The 21,241-nt window shown below is 46.5% G+C and overlaps 1 protein-coding gene across 5 annotated transcripts in view; it reads left to right on the plus strand.

Moving 5' to 3' along the window:
* Positions 1 to 1,079: 1,079 nt before the first annotated feature.
* RANGAP1 (Ran GTPase activating protein 1) overlaps positions 1,080 to 21,241 on the plus strand; it is a 289,117-nt gene continuing 268,955 nt past the window's right edge. For 2 of the 5 annotated variants that reach the window (XM_077452418.1, XM_077452420.1), the window contains exon 1: positions 1,080 to 1,244. The gene's annotated coding sequence lies outside the window, so the exon portion shown is untranslated. Of the gene's footprint in view, positions 1,265 to 21,241 lie in introns of all 5 variants that reach the window. The other 3 variants (XM_077452421.1, XM_077452419.1, XM_077452423.1) reach the window with 3 other exon arrangements.

Here is a 21,241-nt window from a genome sequence, read left to right on the forward strand (position 1 = left end):
ATACAACCACTTTAAACGAATCAGTTCACTCAGATGAATCGATTCATCCAGTTCACTGAAAATAATCGATTCAAAAGAACGATTCGTTCATGAACTGGATATCACTACACCAGGGGGTTCCTGGGGCAGAGGAGGAGGGGTAATAGACTGCTGTGGAGGAACGCATCTCATCGGAGGAGACAATAGGCAGCAGCACAGCACTCTTGGGCTGGCATGGAGAGTCCACGTGAATGGCACCAGTCCAAAGAGCAGCCCAGCTGCCTTGGGCCCCAAAAACACCTGCAACCCTGGCCCAGTTCGCCCCTGCTGGCGCCACAGGTGACTGAAGTGCTCTCTAGGCCGGCCCCTACCTTGCCTATAGGTAGCACTAATGATTACTCCAACTCGCTGAAATCTCCAACCACCTAATTTCCTGTTACAGTTTTCAACAATAATTGGAGATTTACATGAGTTGGAGTTTTCAGCAGAACCCGGGAACGTATAAAGTCTGGTACTGGATGATTTCACTGTTTTGACAGAACAGCAGGTACAGAGAAAAAAAGTTGTAGCCGCCTTGGAGGCAGCCATGTTTTTGGTTAGTAGCAGGCGGTGTTGTGTAATAATAGCAAAATCATCCAGTACCGGACTGTAAACGCTCTTTGGGTTCTGCCGAAAGCACCAATTCGTGTAAATCTGTAATTATTGCTGAAAACTGTAACCGGAAGTGAGGTGGTTAGAGATTTTGGCAAGTTGGAGTTCTGGGCAGCACACTCACCCTGCCTGCAAGGTCCCTCAGGGGGATCTTTCGGGGACCAGTCTTCAGCTGTTTTGATTAGCCGGTTCAGGATGACGCCATTCCTCCTAGCATTCTGCAGAAGTCGATTGGGGAAATAAGTTTATTGTATTGCAGAAGAGACATTGTATTCAAAAGAGTATTTTATGTCTGTTGGATTTTTTCCCCCAATTAACATTCAGTACTTACACAATATCGCCTCTACATGACACACTACCACTGAGAACATTGCGGTCACCGCTGTTACAAATACTCTGAACCGTCCCACCTACGGTTGCTCTTCGCGCACAGCATGTCGGGATTTGTAGTATTTGCTGTTACTCTGGAAAGGCTTTCTTCACGACTTAGAACTTAAAATCCCACAAGTCTGTGCGAGCGCAGCCGTTGTCGGCAAATCTGCTGTTTCAAACAGGAAAAAAAACGGTTCGCCATTAGCAACGTGTGGTGCGACGGGCCTGAAGACCGGTAGCCGGTGAGCATCTTCGTAATAGTGTATGTAGTTTTATAAGGGGGGTGGTAACGGGTTGACGAATAAGCTCATGTCTGAGGCACTGTGCGGTTTTGGCGGGATGTTGCTGTCACCGCTGTCTCTTCCGTGTCTGGCGGCTAACAGCGGAAAGCGCGCACGTTACAATTTATTATATGTACATAAACATGTAGTTGCTTAAAATGGTAATAAATCCACAAGCAAACATTTTACGAAATTTCAGTTTACCATCTCTTAGATTTGATGGCAGCATTCGCAATTTTGCTGTCCAGAATCCAGGGGTGGGGGGATCTCTGTTTCTCCTTTTTTTGTTTCCCCTTTATCCAGCATCAGGTGAAAACGGGGAAATGCCTAAAAAAAGAAAACTGCTGCATGCACCCAGGGCTGGACTGGGACAAAAATGTGGCGCTGGACTAAATACAGACGGGCCCACTTTAATTTAGCAAACATGCACAAAAACAGTTTATCAACTATATGCAATTGTGCAAAAAAAAAGCCCCCCCCCCCCACATCAGGGTCCCCAGAGACCCCCCCCTCTACGATCAGGGTCCCTAGAGAGCCGCCCCCCCCTCTACGATCAGGGTCCCCAGAGAGCCGCCCCCCCCTCTACGATCAGGGTCCCCAGAGAGCCGCCCCCCCTCTACGATCAGGGTCCCCAGAGAGCCGCCCCCCCTCTACGATCAGGGTCCCCAGAGAGCCGCCCCCCCTCTACGATCAGGGTCCCCAGAGAGCCGCCCCCCCTCTACGATCAGGGTCCCCAGAGAGCCGCCCCCCCTCTACGATCAGGGTCCCCAGAGAGCCGCCCCCCCTCTACGATCAGGGTCCCCAGAGAGCCGCCCCCCCTCTACGATCAGGGTCCCCAGAGAGCCGCCCCCCCTCTACGATCAGGGTCCCCAGAGAGCCGCCCCCCCTCTACGATCAGGGTCCCCAGAGAGCCGCCCCCCCTCTACGATCAGGGTCCCCAGAGAGCCGCCCCCCCTCTACGATCAGGGTCCCCAGAGAGCCGCCCCCCCTCTACGATCAGGGTCCCCAGAGAGCCGCCCCCCCTCTACGATCAGGGTCCCCAGAGAGCCGCCCCCCCTCTACGATCAGGGTCCCCAGAGAGCCGCCCCCCCTCTACGATCAGGGTCCCCAGAGAGCCGCCCCCCCTCTACGATCAGGGTCCCCAGAGAGCCGCCCCCCCTCTACGATCAGGGTCCCCAGAGAGCCGCCCCCCCTCTACGATCAGGGTCCCCAGAGAGCCGCCCCCCCTCTACGATCAGGGTCCCCAGAGAGCCGCCCCCCCTCTACGATCAGGGTCCCCAGAGAGCCGCCCCCCCTCTACGATCAGGGTCCCCAGAGAGCCGCCCCCCCTCTACGATCAGGGTCCCCAGAGAGCCGCCCCCCCTCTACGATCAGGGTCCCCAGAGAGCCGCCCCCCCTCTACGATCAGGGTCCCCAGAGAGCCGCCCCCCCTCTACGATCAGGGTCCCCAGAGAGCCGCCCCCCCTCTACGATCAGGGTCCCCAGAGAGCCGCCCCCCCTCTACGATCAGGGTCCCCAGAGAGCCGCCCCCCCTCTACGATCAGGGTCCCCAGAGAGCCGCCCCCCCTCTACGATCAGGGTCCCCAGAGAGCCGCCCCCCCTCTACGATCAGGGTCCCCAGAGAGCCGCCCCCCCCTCTACGATCAGGGTCCCCAGAGAGCCGCCCCCCCCTCTACGATCAGGGTCCCCAGAGAGCCGCCCCCCCTCTACGATCAGGGTCCCCAGAGAGCCGCCCCCCCTCTACGATCAGGGTCCCCAGAGAGCCGCCCCCCCTCTACGATCAGGGTCCCCAGAGAGCCGCCCCCCCTCTACGATCAGGGTCCCCAGAGAGCCGCACCCCCCCTCTACGATCAGGGTCCCCAGAGAGCCGCCCCCCCCCTCTACGATCAGGGTCCCCAGAGAGCCGCCCCCCCCCCTCTACGATCAGGGTCCCCAGAGAGCCGCCCCCCCCCCTCTACGATCAGGGTCCCCAGAGAGCCGCCCCCCCCCCTCTACGATCAGGGTCCCCAGAGAGCCGCCCCCCCCCCCTCTACGATCAGGGTCCCCAGAGAGCCCCCCCCCTCTACGATCAGGGTCCCCAGAGAGCCGCCCCCCCCCCTCTACGATCAGGGTCCCCAGAGAGCCGCCCCCCCCCCTCTACGATCAGGGTCCCCAGAGAGCCGCCCCCCCCCCTCTACGATCAGGGTCCCCAGAGAGCCGCCCCCCCCCCTCTACGATCAGGGTCCCCAGAGAGCCGCCCCCCCCCCTCTACGATCAGGGTCCCCAGAGAGCCGCCCCCCCCCTTAGATCAGGGTCCCCAGAGAGACACCCCCCCCCTTAGATCAGGGTCCCCAGAGAGACACCCCCCCCTTAGATCAGGGTCCCCAGAGAGACACCCCCCCCCCCTTTAGATCAGGGTCCCCAGAGAGACACCCCCCCTTAGATCAGGGTCCCCAGAGAGACACCCCCCCTTAGATCAGGGTCCCCAGAGAGACACCCCCCCTTAGATCAGGGTCCCCAGAGAGACACCCCCCCTTAGATCAGGGTCCCCAGAGAGACACCCCCCCCCTTAGATCAGGGTCCCCAGAGAGACACCCCCCCCTTAGATCAGGGTCCCCAGAGAGACACCCCCCCTTAGATCAGGGTCCCCAGAGAGACACCCCCCCTTAGATCAGGGTCCCCAGAGAGACACCCCCCCCCCCTTAGATCAGGGTCCCCAGAGAGACACCCCCCCCCCCCCTTAGATCAGGGTCCCCAGAGAGACACCTCCCCCTTAGATCAGGGTCCTCAGAGAGACACTCCCCCCCCCCCCCCCCCTTAGATCAGGGTCCCCAGAGAGCCAGGCCCCCCTTAGATCAGGGTCCCCAGAGAAACCCCCTCTTACATCAGGGTCCCCAGAGAGCCCCACTAAGGATGAGCTCCGGCGTGTTCATACACCCCACGTGCAGAGCCCGCCAGGAAGTCGGCACTGCGCTAATCACAGGCAGTGAGACATTTCCCGATCTCTGCAGACTTCCTCACGGGCTCTGCACCTGTGGTGTGCGAACACACAAGAGCTCGTCCTTACCCCCCACTTACATCAGGGTCCCCAGAGAGCCCCCCACTTACAGTACATCAAGATCACCAGAGAGAGGGCAGTCAGTGAGATGTCATCTCGCAGCTGCACAGTAAGGGCGGAACAACAGTGATGCAGATGACGATGTTCTCTCTCGGCTCTCCCTTTCTGCCTGCCGCACGGCAGCAGAGAGGCCACGGGCTGGTAGTAAGCTGCGGCCCTGTGGTTGGAGACCCCTGGGACTCAGGGCTATAGCCCCAAAAACCACCCCCTAGCGATGCCACTGGCTATCCCTGAAACAGGCCCACTGAGCCATCTCCACCCCTGGGAAACTCTGGTAGTCCCGAGGGCCAGTATATGCCTGCATGCACCACATCTAATGATTGGTAAGCTGCAATGTGTACATTTTGGGGGTTTTGGGTTCAATACCTGAAGGTAATCAGATCTTAATGCCTGATCACACTTTTGCAACTTTGGAATATCGTGGTAAAACTGTATATGTCACAACTATTAAGGCCTTGTTCACCTGGGTGATGATGCCCCTATAGTGCGAGAGGGACATTTTTATATTCTTTTACTGCTTCTGGAGCTTCAAGTGCTGCGTGCAGCCCATTGATGCCTATTAGGACATGCGGCGGCACCGTCACAGCCGCTTGTCCTAATGTTATAAGTGTGCAGGTAAGTGGCCCTGAACACAGACACGGTAAATTATACCATGTTTTTTTTCCTGGAAAAATTGGGCCTACGTTTGGCATTAAATGGTATTGGATATAGGGCTGAAACGATTAATCAACATCATCGATAATAATCGATAATAAAAATCGTTGTCAACGATTTTCATTATCGATTAGTCGGTCCGCACCATGCGATCCGCGGAGCGGTCCGTGGCTGCGGCCTCAGGAAAGGCCGTGGCTTCGGCCTAGCTCCGGAGCTGGCGGCCATCTTGGCACACCCGGCGGCAGTGTTGTATTGTAACCCCGTCACTTCCGGTGCGGCTCCGTTGTAGTGTCATATTTTGCTGCCTATCACAGAATGCTACGGAAGTGACGTTGCCACCAGAAATTGCGTACTGCGCATAGCATTCCAAACACTCGCGCCGTGCGTTCCAACATAGTTTCGGCAATACTGTTCAGCAAAACCATCACATAATGTTACGGAAGTGACGTTACAGACAACACAAACACTGGGCCGTGCGTTACAACACTAATACTTCCCTTGTTACCTAGTATCATTATTTACCAACCATGCTGAGCTACGTGCCGTGTTAGGTTCTGCATTGCTGGGACTTGTAGTGCCTATCCTGAGCTACGTGCTTCAATGTTCAGTGTCCTCATCCCTATCCCCAGGCTTCAATTTCCCCGGGCTTCAATGTTCAGTGTCCTCATCCCTATCCCCGGGCTTCAACGTTCAGTGTCCTCATCCCTATCCCCGAGCTTCAATGTTCAGTGTCCTCATCGAAGCAGGGGGATACTGAACATTGAAGCCCGGGGATAGGGATGAGGACACTGAACATTGAAGCACGGGGATAAGGATGAGGACACTGAACATTGAAGCTCGGGGATGAGGACACTGAACATTGAAGCCCGGGATAGGGATGAGGACACTGAACATTGAAGCACAGGGATAAGGATGAGGACACTGAATATTGAAGCAGGTAGCTCAGTATAGGCACTACAAGTCCCATCAATGCAGAACCTAACACGGCACGTAGCTCAGCATGGTTGGTAAATAATGATACTAGGTAACAAGGGAAGTATTAGTGTTGTAACGCACGGCCCAGTGTTTGTGTTGTCTGTAACGTCACTTCCGTAACATTATGTGATGGTTTCGCTGAACCGTATTGCCGAAACTATGTTGGAACGCACGGCGCGAGTGTTTGGAACGCTATGCGCATGTGCAGTACGCAATTTCTGGCGGCAACGTCACTTCCGTAGCATTCTGTGATAGGCAGCAAAATATGACACTACACCGTCACTGAAACAGCTGACGGCGGCCCTTTACCGCGCATGCGCCATTTCAATGCTATTAACAGCGCATGCGCAGGATATTTCTTTAGCGGCAGAGAAAAAGTATGGACTGAAGCGGGCGGAGACTTGTGGGCGGGCGGAGTTGGACAGATAATAACAGAAAAAAGGGGGTTTGCGCTATGGATAAGCTGCAAAAGAACGGTGGATATAAGAGGGCTGCCACTACCCCAGGCTCGCAACAAAAAGTTGGAACAGTATACCAATGTTATAAATACAGGTAGTAAAAGCGCTCTACTCTGATGTTTTATAACCCCAGGAAATGTAAAATATACAAAAATTAAAATGAAATTAGTGCGTGTGTTTTTGTTAAATCTGTGCAAAGTGCAATGTGCAAATCTTGTTAATTAGAGGACTAATATTTGCATTATTGTATCTGCACAATTTAAATTCAATTGTGACAAGCGTTCTTTCATATATATATTTTTAATAGTATTGGCTTTTTTATTTAGTCATTGTGCACCCCGAGATATATATTCATCACGTGGTATAATTTATAGATCAACATTTGATAATTGATTCATTTTTACATTGTGCGTTTATTTTTCATATTGTCATATTATCATATTATTTTTTTTTTTTAACCACTTGGGATCCGCGCTATTGCCAAATTACGGCATTAGCGCGGACCTACTTTTCCGGGACTACGTCTATTGATGTCGTCCCGTGCACGAGCGGCCTGCGTGCCCCCTGCGGCGCGCTCTGTGATCGGCGAGTCTGCGAGACTCGCCTGATCACCGATCCGAGCAAGGGGTCGATCCCGACCCCTTATCACGTGATCAGCTGTCAGCCAATGACAGCTGATCATGTGATAGAACGGAGTCGGTAATCGGCTATTATTCCTCCTCGCGCTGACAGCGCAAGGAGAAAAAAAAAAAGCCGATCACCGGCGGCCGTGATCGGAACATCAGTCCCGATCATGGCCAGCCTTGCTAGTGCCCACCTGCCCCACCTGCCCACCAACATTAATAAAATGTTAGTGCCACCCAGCAGTGCCCACAGTGCCACCCAGCAGTGCCCACAGTGCCACCCAGCAGTGCCCACAATCTGCCTCAACAAAGGTGCTGCACCCCAGTGCCACATATCCGTGCCCATCAGTGTCATCTACCAGTGCCTATCAGTGCCGCCTATCAGAGCCACCTATCAGAGCCACCCATCCGTGCCACCCATGCGTGCCATCTTATCTGTGCCCATCTGTGCCTATTAGTGCTGCCTTAACTATGCCTATTAGTGCCCACCAGTGCAGCCTATCAGTGCCGCCTCATCAGCGCACTTCAATGAAGGAGAAAAATGACCTGTTTGCAAAATTTTATAACAAACTATTAAACATGATTTTTTTTTTTTTTTTGCATCTTTTTTTGTTTGTTTAGCAAAAAATAAAACTCCGAGCTGTAATTAAATACCACCAAAAGAAAGCTCTATTTGTGGGGGAAAAAAATGATAAAAATTTAATTTGGGTACAGTGTTGTATGCCCGCGCAATTGTCATTCAAAGTGCATCAGCGCTGAAAGCTGAAAATTGGTCTGGGACTGAGGGGGGTTTAAGTGCCCAGTAAGCAAGTGGTTAATATGATTTTATCCGATTAATCGAAAAAATAATCGGCCGATTAATTGATTATGGAAATAATCGTTAGTTGCAGCCCTAATTGGATATCTCCTGATTTTTATGATATTATCAGGAAAACTGGGCAAAAAAATAGTAAAAAATTTTTTTTTTAATGCCAATATAATTAACCACAATCAAATAAACCCCAATTTAAATTCTCCTGCTCCAGATGTTTGCAGTGCTACTATAAATGTGAATATTTGTTGTTTTGTTACTGTAGTAGGGCCAAAAAACAGTACACAATTTTTTTTTATTTTTTTATATCCTACCCAAACCCCCCTAATAAAGCTTTAACCCCTTGATCACCCTGTCACCTGTGATTACCGTATTAGTGTCACAGGTGACGCTGGTTAGTTAGTTTAGTTTTTTTATAGCGTCAGGGCACCCGCCGTACATTACCTAATAAAAGGTTTAACCCCCTGATTACCTGGCTGGTGATATCAGTTAGGTTTTAGCGTCAGTTAGGGCAGGGGTTGACAAATTTGCTTGGAATCTAGGAGCCAGCTAAAAAAGTTAGGAGCCGGGTCCGTGACGGCGATCTGGACCTGTCCCTGGCCTGACATGGAGAAGAGTGAGGGGGAAGATAGCCCCAAGCCCCTCACCTGTCTTCAAGTCATTGCCCATAGCTCTTAGAGGGACATTTTATTTATTTTTTTCAAATGACAAATTTTTTTTAAATTGCATTTTAGTGTAAATATGAGATGAGGTCTCTCTGACCCCAGATCTCATATACAAGAGGACCTGTCATGCTTTTTTCTATTACAAGGGATTTTTACATTCCTTGTAATAGGAATAAAAGTGACACACATTTTTTTTTTTTTTTTTTTTTTGTGAAAAAAATAAAAATAAAAGTTTAAAATAAAAAAAAATATTTTAAACGCGCCCTGTCCCGCCAAGCTTGCGTGCAGAAGCGAACGCATATATGAAAGCGGTGTTCAAATCACACATGTGAGGTATCGATGCGATCGGTAGAGTGAGAGCAATAATTCTAGCCCCAGACCTCCTCTGTAACTTAAAAAGTGCAACCTGCTTCTCCTTTTGTTAAAAGAAAAATTTCTTCTCAATAAAAACCAATTAAAAAAAAAAAAGTGCAACCTGTAGAATTTTTTTAAATGTCGCCTATGGAGATTTTAAAGGGTAAAAGTTTGTCGCCATTCCATGAGCGGGCGCAATTTTGAAGCATGACATGTTTGGTATCGATTTACTCGACGCAACATTATCTTTCACAATATTAAAAAAAATTGGGCTAACTTTACTGTTGTCTTATTTTTTTTTTTATTAAATACATTTTCCCCAAAAAAGTGCGCTTGTAAGTCCGCTGTGCAAATACGGTGTGACAGACAGTATTGCAACGACCACCATTTTATTCTTTAGGGTGTTAGAATAAAATATATATATAATTTTTAGGGGTTCTGAGTAAAGGGAAGGAAGATAGGCTGGCAGGCAGGGAAAATTAGCATTGCATCCATTAGCATTGCTGGTTGTAATTCCAACGGCCACCACAAGAGGGCGCCCGATTCCAGAAGGAACCATAGGATCGTAGAAGGCCTCAAAGCCGGGGGCTAAATTACCGTCCGGCGGCGCGGCCCGACGCGATTGCGCCGGGGGGGTCCGCGGAGACAGCATACCCCCAGCTGTGCTGCCCCAGGCGCCAGTTCGCTAATTCTAGTCGCAAATGCGACCTGGCGCCCGGGTTTTGTCGAGCCCTGAGTTAGGGTCTGCATCGCCCCAGGCAGCGTCAGATTAGTGCCAGTAGTGCTAACACCCACTGAACAGATCGATATCTTTGATTTGATCATAACTATATTAGCATTCCCAAAAATGCCATGTTAGCGGGATCAGTCCAGAAACCTGCTAGCACTTACATTTAGCCCCTCCACCCAGCCCAGCACACCCAAATGCAGTATCAGTTGACCACTGTCACTTACAAATAACACATAACTGCAGCATTCGCAGGGTCAGGCCTGATCTCTGCGAACGCTAACAGTATTTTGGTAGCCTTTGAAACAGTTGCTGATAGTCAGGTGCTCTTTTTTTTTCTTCCTGTGAGTCTCACTAGTTGTACCAGTAAATTGTCCAATTGAAGGCACACTAGTGAAGAGGCCTACACGTTTCTGAGCATGACAGATGAGAGTGAAGAGGAACTCGCCCATCTGTGAAATTCAGGCTCACAATACAAACCTGTAGACAGCAGTGGCACCCTGACAGATAGCTCTGAGGACGGAGTAGTGGTCCCTGCCAAGGTCAGCCTTACCCGACCCCGTTCTGCTGTTGTTGAGGTGTAAGAACCGCAGGGCTCTCATATGGAGCAGAGAGCCAGTACTAGTGCCGCTCATCCTTCTGGTGAACTGGCAAGCACCAGCGGCCTAGTACATCCTGGTCGTATATCCAGCACTGCAGTAACACTTGGTGACGTGGTGAGTCCCATAAGTGCAGTTCAAGCTGGTGAGGTGGCTAGCATGAGTAGTGTCCTGCAGCCACCAAGAAGACAAAGACGGGCCCATCAAGCCCTTCCTGCTGCATTTGCCAAACCAAATTGGGAGCCCACCACTTCTGCAGCGCCTGTACTCCCCCCCCCCCCCCCCGCCCACTCACTGGCTAATAATAATAGACCCCGTTCTTTTTTTTTTTTTTTTTTTTAACCACTTCAGCCCTGGAAGAATTTACCCCCTTCCTGACCAGAGCACTTTTTGCGATTCGGCACTTCGTCGCTTTAACTGACAATTGTGCGATGTGGCTCCCAAACAAAATTGACGTCCTTTCTTTCCCACAAATAGAGCTTTCTTTTGGTGGTATTGGATCACCTCTGCGTTTTTTTTTTTTGTTTTTTTTGTTTTTTTTTTTGCGCTATAAACAAAAAAAGAGCGACAATTTTGAAAATTACCCATTATTTTTAAAATTTTGCTATAATAAATATTCCCAAAAATGTATAAAAAATTTTTTTATCCCCTCAGTTTAGGCCGATACGTATTCTACATATTTTTGGTTAAAAAAAAATCACAATAAGCGATTGATTGGTTTGCACAAAAGTTATAGCGTTTACAAAATGGTGATAGTTTTATGGCATTTTTATTAATAATTTTTAATTTCTTTTTTTTTTTTTTTTTTTTTTTTAAATGGCGGTGATCAGCGATTTTCATTGTGCCCGCGACATTATGGCGGAGACATCTGAAATTTTTGACACATTTTTGGAACCATTGTCATTTATACAGCAATCGGTGCTATACAAATGCACTGATTCCTGTGTAAATGACACTGGCAGTGAAAGGGTTAACCACTAGGTGGCAGTGTAGGGGTTAAGTGTGTCCTGGGGCGTGTTTCTAATTGGGGGGGGGGCGTGGCTGTGTGTGTCTCACATCACTGATCTCTGCTCCGATCACAGGGACCAGAGATCGGTGACACTGTCACTAGGCAGAACAGGGAGATGCTTGTTTACATTAACATCTCCCCCATTCTTCCCCCCCCGTGAGGCAATTGCGGGTATCCCCACGGCGATCGAGTACATGGGACCCGCGACCCAACTCACGGAGGTTGCCACCTCTTAAAGGGCCACGTACAGGTACGTGATTCTGCATGTATGAGCCCTTGTGTCGGCGTATATCGGTGTGAGGCAGTCGGCAAATGGTCAAAAAGAGTACCTGTCACTACTTATTGCTATCATAGGGGATATTTACATAACCTAAGATAATAAAAATGAGAAAAAAAAAATGAAAGGAACAGTTAAAAAAAAAAAAAAAAAAAAAAAAAAAACAAGCGCCCCTGTCCCCTCGTGCTCACACACAAGGGCGAACGCAAGTGTCGGTCTGGTGTCATATGTGAACAGCAATTGCACCATGCATGTGAGGTATCACCGCAAAGGACAGATGGAGGGCACTAATTTTAGTAGTAGACCTCCTCTGTAAATCTAAAATGGTAACCTGTAAAGCAGGGCTCGACAAAACCCGGGCGCCAGGTCGCATTTGCGACTAGAATTAGCGACCTGGCGCCTGGGGCATCACAGCTGGGGGTCTCCTGTCACCGCGGACCCCCCCCGGCGTGATCGCGTCGGGCCGCGCCGCCGGCGGCCGGTAATTGAGCCCCCGGCTTTGAGGCCTTTTACGATCCTATGGTACCTTCTGGAATCTGGCGCCCTCTTGTGGTGGCCGTTGGAATTACAACCAGCAATGATAATAGGCTGGCAGGCAGGGGAAGCTCCATCTCCTTCCCTTTACTCAGAACCCCTAAACAAAATATATATATATATATATATATATATATATATATATATATATATATATATATATATATAATATATATATATATATATATATATATATATATATATATCTCTAGAGAATAAAATGGTGGTCGTTGCAATACTGTCTGTCACACCGTATTTGCACAGCGGACTTACAAGCACACTTTTTTGGGGAAAATGTATTTAATAACAAAAAAAATAAGACAACAGTAAAGTTAGCTCAATTTTTTCTTTTTTTTTATATTGTGAAAGATAATGTTACGTTGAGTAAATCGATACCCAACATGACATGCTTCAAAATTGCGCCCGCTCATGGAATGGCGACAAACTTTTACCCTTAAAAATCTCCATAGGCGACGTTTAAAAAATTCTACAGGTTGCACTTTTTAAGTTACAGAGGAGGTCTGGGGCTAGAATTATTGCTCTCACTCTACCGATCGCAGCGATACCTCACATGTGTGGTTTGAACACTGCTTTTCATATATGCGTTCGCTTCTGCACGCAAGCTTGGCGGGACAGGGTGCGTTTAAAAAATTTTTTTTTCTTATTTTAACTTTTATTTTTATTTTTTTTCACTGTTCTTTAAAAAAAAAAAAAAAAAAAAAAAAAGTGTGTTACTTTTATTCCTATTAGAAGGAATGTAAAAATCCCTTGTAATAGAAAAAAGCATGACAGGTCCTCTTGTATATGAGATCTGGGGTCAGAGAGACCTCACATCTCATATTTACACTAAAATGCAATTTAAAAAAAATTTGTCATTTGCAAAAAATAATAAAATGTCCTTCTAAGAGCTATGGACAATGACTTGGAGATAGCCCCCAGCCCCCCACCTATCTTCCCCTCACTCATCTCCATGTCAGGCCAGGGACAGGTCCAGATCGCCGTCACGGACCTGGCTCCTAACTTTTTTAGCTGGCTCCTAGATTCCAAGCAAATTTGTCAACCCCTGCTGTAAAGGATTTTATAGGCTTTTGAAAATGTATGTAGTTTGTCGTCGCTGCACGTTTTGTGTGCAATTTTAAAGCATGTCGTGTTTGGTATCCATGTACTCGGCATAAGATCATCTTTTTTTATTCCATCAAACATTTGGGCAATATAGTGTGTTTTAGTGCATTAAAATTAAAAAAAACATTTTTTTCCTAAAAAAAAAATGATTTGAAAAATCACTGTGGCAATACTGTGTGAAAAAAAAAATTGCAACACCCACAATTTTAATCCATAGGGCCTTTGCTTTAACAAATTAGAGTGGAACCTTGGTTAACTAGTAACGCGGTTAACAAGTGCTATGAAAGACTAGCAACTTTAAAAAAAAAAAACAAAAAAAAAACCCTGGCTAGATTTGCGAGTGTTGGCTCCAAAAAATTTGCAGAATTTAAGCTAAAGTACCGCATTTGGCCAGAGGTGCGGGGGCGCCGGGGACACTCGGAGCCGTAAGGAAATACTCCGTTCCCGAAGGTTTCCGAGTTCAGCCGAGCTGTCCCCGAGTATTTCCGAAGCTCTTCGCGCCCCCCCCCCCCCACTTCTGGCCACACGGGCTATTGCACGCAATAGAAGTCAATGCTGAAATAATTATCTTGGTTTCCATTGAATTCCATGGGGAAACTCTCTTTGATATGCAAGTGCTTTGGATTACAAGCATTCTCCTGCAATGGGTTATGCTCGTAATCCAAGGTTCCACTGTATGTTTGAGGGTTCAAAGTAATTTTCTAGCAAAAAAAATATTTTTTCATGTAAACAAAGTGTCAGGGCTTTGTCTTCAAATGTTTAGAGTGGTTGATGTGTGACATAAGCTTCTAATGTTGTGCATAAAATGCCAGGACAGTTCAAACCCCCCCCCCCCCCATGACCCCTTTTTGGAAAGTAGACACCCCAAGCTATTTGTTGATAGGCAGGTTCAGCCCATAAAATATTTTTTTTTTTTTAAAGTTTTGGGAAAATTTACCATTTTATTTTATGTTTTTTGACAGAGTTGTCACTAAATGATATATTGTTCAAACATGGCATGGTTTGTATGTGGCATTACACCGCAAAATACATTCTGCTGCTTCTCCTAAGTACAGGGATACCACGTGTGAGACTTTTTGGAAGCCTAGCTGTGTACCGGATCCCATAAACCAAGCACCGCCTTCAGGATTTCTAAGGGCATACATTTTTTTTATTTCACCCCTACCTGTCAGTTTCGAAGGCCCTAAAATGCCAAGATGGCATAACCCCCCCCCCCCCCCCCCAATGACCCCATTTGGAAAATAGACACCCCAAGCTATTTGCTGAGAGGCATGTTGAGTCCATGGAATATTTTATAAGTTGCGAGAAAATTACAAACTTTTTTTTTTTTGCACGGGGTCCTGTACGCAACCAGGCTCCCAAAAAGTCCTACACATGTGGCATCCCCATACTCGGGAGAAGCAGCAGAATGTAATGTAATTCCACATACAACCGCGGCATGTGTGGGACATATATCATTTAGTAACAACTTTTTTTATTTTTCAGTCGCGTGACAAAAAATAAAATATTCAATCGGCTTAACATGCCTCTCAGCAATTTTCCCTAGGGTGTCTACTTTCCAAAACGGGGTTGTGGTGCGGGGGGTTGGGGGTTGTACTGCCAAAGACATGTGGCTGAATAAATTTTGGCCTAAATGTATGACAAATTTAGTTTATTGGATTTTTTTTTAATAACAAAAAGTTGTTAAATTTTTGGTCTTTTTCCGTTTTATATCTCAAAAAAAATAAAAAAAATTGCAGAGGCAATCAAATGCCATCAAAAGAAAGCTCTATTTGTGGGAAAAACATTTGTGGGGGGTTCGTAAACGGGACAGAGCAGAGAGCCAGTGACTGACATGTAAATACTAATCCTTTTTACTTCCACTTAAGTTAAAATCAGTATTTTGTGCTAGAAAATTACTTAGAGCCCCCGAACACACACACACACACACACACACACACACACACACACACACACACACACACACACAATTCTTTTTTTATTTTAGCAGTGACCCTAGGGAATAAAATGACAGTCGTTGCCATATTTTATGTCACACTGTATTTGCGCAGCAGTCTTTCAAACGCAATTTTTTGGGGAGAAAATACGCTTCAATGAATAAAAAAAAAAAGAAACTGTGAAGTTAGCCCTATTGTTTGTTTGTATAATATGAATGATGACGTTACGTCGTTGAGAATCATGATCTTTATTCTAAGCAAAAAAAAAAAAAAAAATTGTGATTCTAATTTTTTTCCAGAATCATGCAATTCTAAGGTACAATGGTAGGTAGAAAGCCTTGTTATTGGGGGGGGGGGGGGGGGCAATAGGATGTGAAACCAAGGGTAGAGCATATTAAACCCAATAAAGGGGAATAGGATCCTCTGCCTAGTGCACTCACGGAAAGGTAAGGGTGAGAAGGGGATAGATGGGAGTGGTAGATGTTGGTGCAGGAAGAGTTGGGAGAACAGGGTAGAGTGTTGGGTGTAGTTTTCTGGAAGTGTACCATTTCGTAATAGAGAAGTGCAAGGATATATGTGAAAGGTTTAAATACGAGGGTTCTCTAAAAAAAATTACTAAAACTTTTAAAGTTTTGCAGCCATCTTTACAACAGCCTGCCAACTCCTATACTAAACTGCGAGGTTAGCCGGCTTGCCAGACAGACTAGTCACATTACACTCAGACACGACCAAATACTACTCCTCCCATCCTCACGGTTTCCAGCAAAAATATTAAAGTACTGAAACTTTTTGTAGACCCCTTGTGTTTTACATCCCTAAAGTTTATGACCCCAAAAGAGGAAGGCTAGATTAAGAGGGGAAAACCCTAGGCCCCTGAGCAGACCAACCTGTGTCCAGAGGAGCTTAAGTCTGAGAGAGATCAAAACGTGGGGGCCCCAGATATTCCTACTCTCAGGAAAGTGTGGATGGTCTTGGCCTAAGAGCCAATACATACAGTATGTAGCATACAGTCCAAAATTAAAAAACCTCAGGCTAGTCCAAGCTGAGAAGTTAGGGATGCTAGGTATAAGCAGTTATCTTCCACTGCTAGGTGTGGTCTCTCTGCATTGTCTCTACAATGCAGATTTTTTTTTTCTTTTTTTTAGTTTTTTAGCGTTGCACCAAATGGCTTTTTTTGGTGCTGAAACAGATACCAAAAATGGAAGATATACTAGGCTGAAAACGGAAAATGACAGTTTTAAAAAAAATTAAATATAAAAAAAAATGTTTTTTTTTTTTAAACTTATCATGAATTTATGAATAAAAAAAATAGTACAAAGAATCCAGTAAAGTAAGTCCTTTCTTTAATAAAAGTAAGTAACCCACATAAATTGGACACAGAAGATAAAATGGTACACAAATAAAGAAAGTAGCTTAACTTACAGTACACGTATGCTGCTGCACATTGCACGATAATTAAATTATTATAAAAAAAAGCATACCAAAATAAAATATTAACAAAAACCAGGCATGATGCCAAAGAGTAGACTAATGCCCCAAACGATCAGAAAATTGCACAGAAAATACCGCTTTCGAATCGATTTGTACAATTTGGATCGTTCATACAGAGCATTCGAGAGCCAATCAGGGCAGTTCATCTGATATTATTCTATCGGACATGCACATACATTTTTTATTTTTTTTCTAAAAAACGAAGCCCGGGCAGCTATAAAAACTAAAAAAAAAAACACTAAACCACCCTTTTTTTTTTTTTTTTTTAATATAACTGTGAGTTCACCTCTTTTTACATGCACTGTAGTACATCTGACATGTACCAAAGAATAAGGGAAAAAAAAAAATATTTATATATATATATATATATATATATATATATATATATATATAATTTATTTTCAATCAATAGGTACTGGTAGGTAGTATATTGCTGCAAAGTGCAACTGCATAGTACTGTCAGTCAGTTATGTTTAACCACTTCAATACCAGGCACTTAGACACCTTCCCGCCCAAGCCAATTTTCAGCTTTCAGCGCTGTTGAAATTTTGAATGACAATAGCGTGGTCATACAGCACTGTACCAAAACAAATTTTTTATCATTGTGTTCCCACAAATAGAGCTTTCTCACATCGGTCCCTACACTCATGGAGCCCTAAATCCAAGGGCCCCAACTCACATTCATATACTAGGGCCAATTAACCTACCAACATGTCTTTGGATATTATTATTATTTGTATTTATATTTGAAGCTCAACAGTAAATCCACAACCTGTCACCTAATTGTGGCTTTCTCAATCGCAGTGAAATCCCTTCTTTGAGATTGGTAGTGGCAACCGAGCGAGTTATCCATATGGTGGGCTGGGCTAGCAGGACTGTGATTGGCTTTGGCCAATCACAGTCCTCCTGGAAACAGGGATTGCCCCCATAGCAGAACTGCACCCAATCTCTTCCCCATCACAAGAGCGGATGATCGCAGCTACAACTAAGTTAGATAACCAATCAATGTTTCCCATCGTTTACAATGTGTGGGGGAACAATGCCTCCCCCCCCACCAGTGCAGGTGCGGCATGGAGAATTGTGAGCTTGAAATACATTAGAGTCTCACTGATACTTCCCTGCACTGCTCTGCTGTTGGGGAGGGAGTAGCGTGCTGGCAAAAGAGGCTTTGCGTGCTGGGGGTTGCCTACCCCTGCTCTAAGTAATTCATTGTGCTTCCTGTCAGAAGGTAGCTGCCTGCCTGTATAGGAGGTACGGGCAGACAACTACACAAGCAGTCTGTGTGACTGTGGCATTACACCCATGATCTGCTGATTGTGGGTGCAATGCTTCACAGGTCCCTCACAAAAAATAAATAAATGCATATATTTTTTTTTTACCTGCTTTTTTTTAATTTTTTTTTGTAAAAGTGAACTTTTCCTATAGGGCCAGTTTACACCACATGCATTCTAGTTTTTTTCTGCAAAGGAAACACACACAAGGCATAATTCATAGCAGTGCGTTCAGTTCCAGGCCGTTCCAGTTCCAGGGAAAAAAAAACCTGAAAAAAAGGGGAATGCATCCGGAAATGCTTTAAAAACGCAACCGGAACACAACACAAACGCGTTAAAAATGCACATGCATTAATGCATTGGGAACAGATGTGGAGCACATTATAGTAGTGTGAACCAGCCCTTAACCGCTTCCCGACCGGTGCACGATAATGTACGTCGGCAGAATGGCACGGACAGGCAAATTGGCATACAGGTACGTCCGTTTGCCGGTTGGGACCCCTGTGAGTCCGACCGCGGATCCCGTGGACTCGATCGCCATGGGGAAACGCGCGATCGTCGCACGGGAAGGGAGAACGGGGAGATGCCGATGTAAACAGCATCTCCCTGTTCTGCCTAGCAACAAGTGACACTGATCTCTGCTCCCTGTGATTGTAGCAGAGATCAGTGATCTGTAAATCACAGCCACGCCCCCCACAGTTAGAAACATGCCCCTAGGACACACTTAACCCCTACGCTGCCATCTCCTGGTTAACCCCTTCACTGCCAGTGTCATTTACACAGGAATCGGTGCATTTGTATAGCACTGATTGCTGTATAAATGACAATGGTCCCAAAAAATGTGCCAGAAATGTCCAATGTGTCCACCATAATGTCGTAGTCACAATAAAAATTGCTGTATAAAACAAAAAAGGAAAAACTTACTTAAGCGCAATAAATGAATAGGAAAAAATATTCAACCCAAAGATAAATTAAATAAAAATCAGAAAAACAGCTGCAAGCACTCAGAACAGGCCAGCCAACCAAAAATTAGTGTATCACAGTAAATAGTGCTGCGTGATCTTCCAAAGACAAAGGCAAAGTGCTAAATATATAATATATCGAAAAAAAGTAAGTGCAATCAATAAGAATGTGTGTTGGGTTAAAGAGGAAGTAAACCCTTCCAAACAACTTGGACCTATAGGTAAGCCTAGATTAACCGCTTCCTGCCCGCCCTATAGCCGAATGACGGCCTTAGGGCGGGCGGCTTCCCTCGCCTGGCCGTCCCTGGACGGCCTGGTGTTTACTTCCCGCAATGCGCGCCGCCGCGGGCGCGGTGTTTGCCGTGTCCCCCGGGGGACAGGCAAACACAGATCGCTGTAAACGGCCAATCACAGCGGCCGTTTACAGCGTGATCGGCGTGTCCAATGGGAGATGATCTCATATGTAAACATATGAGATCATCTCTCAGCGCCGCTCTCCCTCCTCACACAGACAGCGTGTGAGAGGGGAGAGAAGAACGGCTGCAGCAGCCGTCAGTGTAAAAAAAAAAAAAAATAAAAAAAAAAAAAGTAAAAAAAAAGTTAAAAAAAAAGTGCCATCCTCCCCCAGAGCCATCCTCCCCCAGTGCCACCCCCCCCAGTGCCACCCCCCCCAGTGCCATGCCCCCCCCCAGTGCCATGCCCCCCCCCAGTGCCATGCCCTCCCCCAGTGCCATCCTGCCCCAGTGCCATCCTGCCCCAGTGCCATCCGCCCCAGTGCCATCCGCCCCAGTGCCATCCACCCCAGTGCAATCCACCCCACCCCAGTGCCACCTGCCCGCAGTGCTATCTGTCCCCAGTGCCACCTGTTGTCAGTGCCATTTGTCCCCAGTGCCATCTGTCATCAGTGCCACGTATAAGTGGCATCTGTCATCAGTGCCACGTGTTATTAGTGCCACATAGTGCCATCTGTCATCAGTGCCATGTATTAGTGCCATCTGTCATCAGTGCCACGTATCAGTGGCATTTGTCATCAGTGCCACCTGTCAGTGTCACGTGCCATCTGTTGTCAGTGTCACGTGTCATCAATGCCACTTATCAGTGCCATCTGTCATCAGTGTCACGCGTCATTGGTGCCACGTATTAGTGCCATCTGTCACCGGTGGCGCGTATTAGTGCCACGTGTCATCAGTGCCACGTATTAGTGCCACGTGTCATCAGTGCCGCGTATTAGTGCCACGTGTCATCAGTGCCGCGTATTAGTGCCACGTGTCATCAGTGCCACGTATTAGTGCCACGTGTCATCAGTGCCACATATTAGTGTCATCTGTCATCAGTGCCACGTGTCATCAGTGCCACGTATAAGTGTCATCATTGCCACGTATCAGTGCCATCTGTCATCAGTGTCACGTGTCATTGTCCTGGTATTTCAAAAGTGTAATAAGTAGTCAACAAGTTAGATGTGTAATTTATGCTTCTAGAACACGTGATGGCGCTCCCTGCATGTTGGGCCTCTCTATGTGGCTAGGCTGTGAAAAAGTCCCACACATGTGGTATTGTAATACTCAGGAGGAGTAGCAGAATTTTTTGGGGGGTGTCATTTGTGGTATACACATGCCACGTGAGAGAAATAACCTATTACAATGACAATTTTGTGGAGAAAAATAAAGAAAATGAAAAATCTTCATTTTGCAAAGAATTGTGGGAAAAAAATGACAACATCAAAAAGCTCACCATGCCTCTTACTAAATACCTTGGAATGTCTACTTTCCAAAAAGGGGTCATTTGGGGGGTATTTGTACTTTCCTGACTTGTTCGGGTCACAAGAAGCGAGATAGGTCACCAGTACATCAGATGTGATCAATTTTGTGCGATTCGCACCACAGCTTGTAGACTCTCTAACTTTCACAAAGACCAAATAATATCCACTAATTTCGGTTATTTTTACCAAAGATATGTAGCAGTATAAATTGTGGCCAAAATTTATGAAGAAAAATTAATAATTTGCATAATTCTGTCACAGAAACAAAGAAATATGCGTCTTTTTTCAAAATTTTCGGTCTTTTTTCATTTATAGCGCAAAAAATAAAAACCCCAGAGGTGATCAAATACCACCAAAAGAAAGCTCTATTTGTGGGAAAAAAAGGACACAAAATTCATTTGGGTACAGTGTTGCATGACTGAGTAATTGTCATTCAAAGTGTGAGAGCACGGAAAGCTGAAAATTGGTCTGGGCAGGAAGGGTGTTTAAGTGCCCAGTAAGCAAGTGGTTAAGGCTTACCTGTAGGTCCAAGCAATATCTCCTAAACCTATATGGTTTAGGAGATATTTGCCCGAAAATGGGCACCGCTGTCTACGGCGCATGCGCCGTAGACAGCGGCGCGCAGGCGCACTA

The sequence above is a fragment of the Lithobates pipiens genome, unplaced genomic scaffold (genome assembly GCF_037356315.1).
Source record: "Lithobates pipiens isolate NorthernLeopardFrog02 unplaced genomic scaffold, aLitPip1_a1.2 Scaffold_23, whole genome shotgun sequence".
Classification (NCBI taxonomy): Eukaryota; Metazoa; Chordata; class Amphibia; order Anura; family Ranidae; genus Lithobates; species Lithobates pipiens.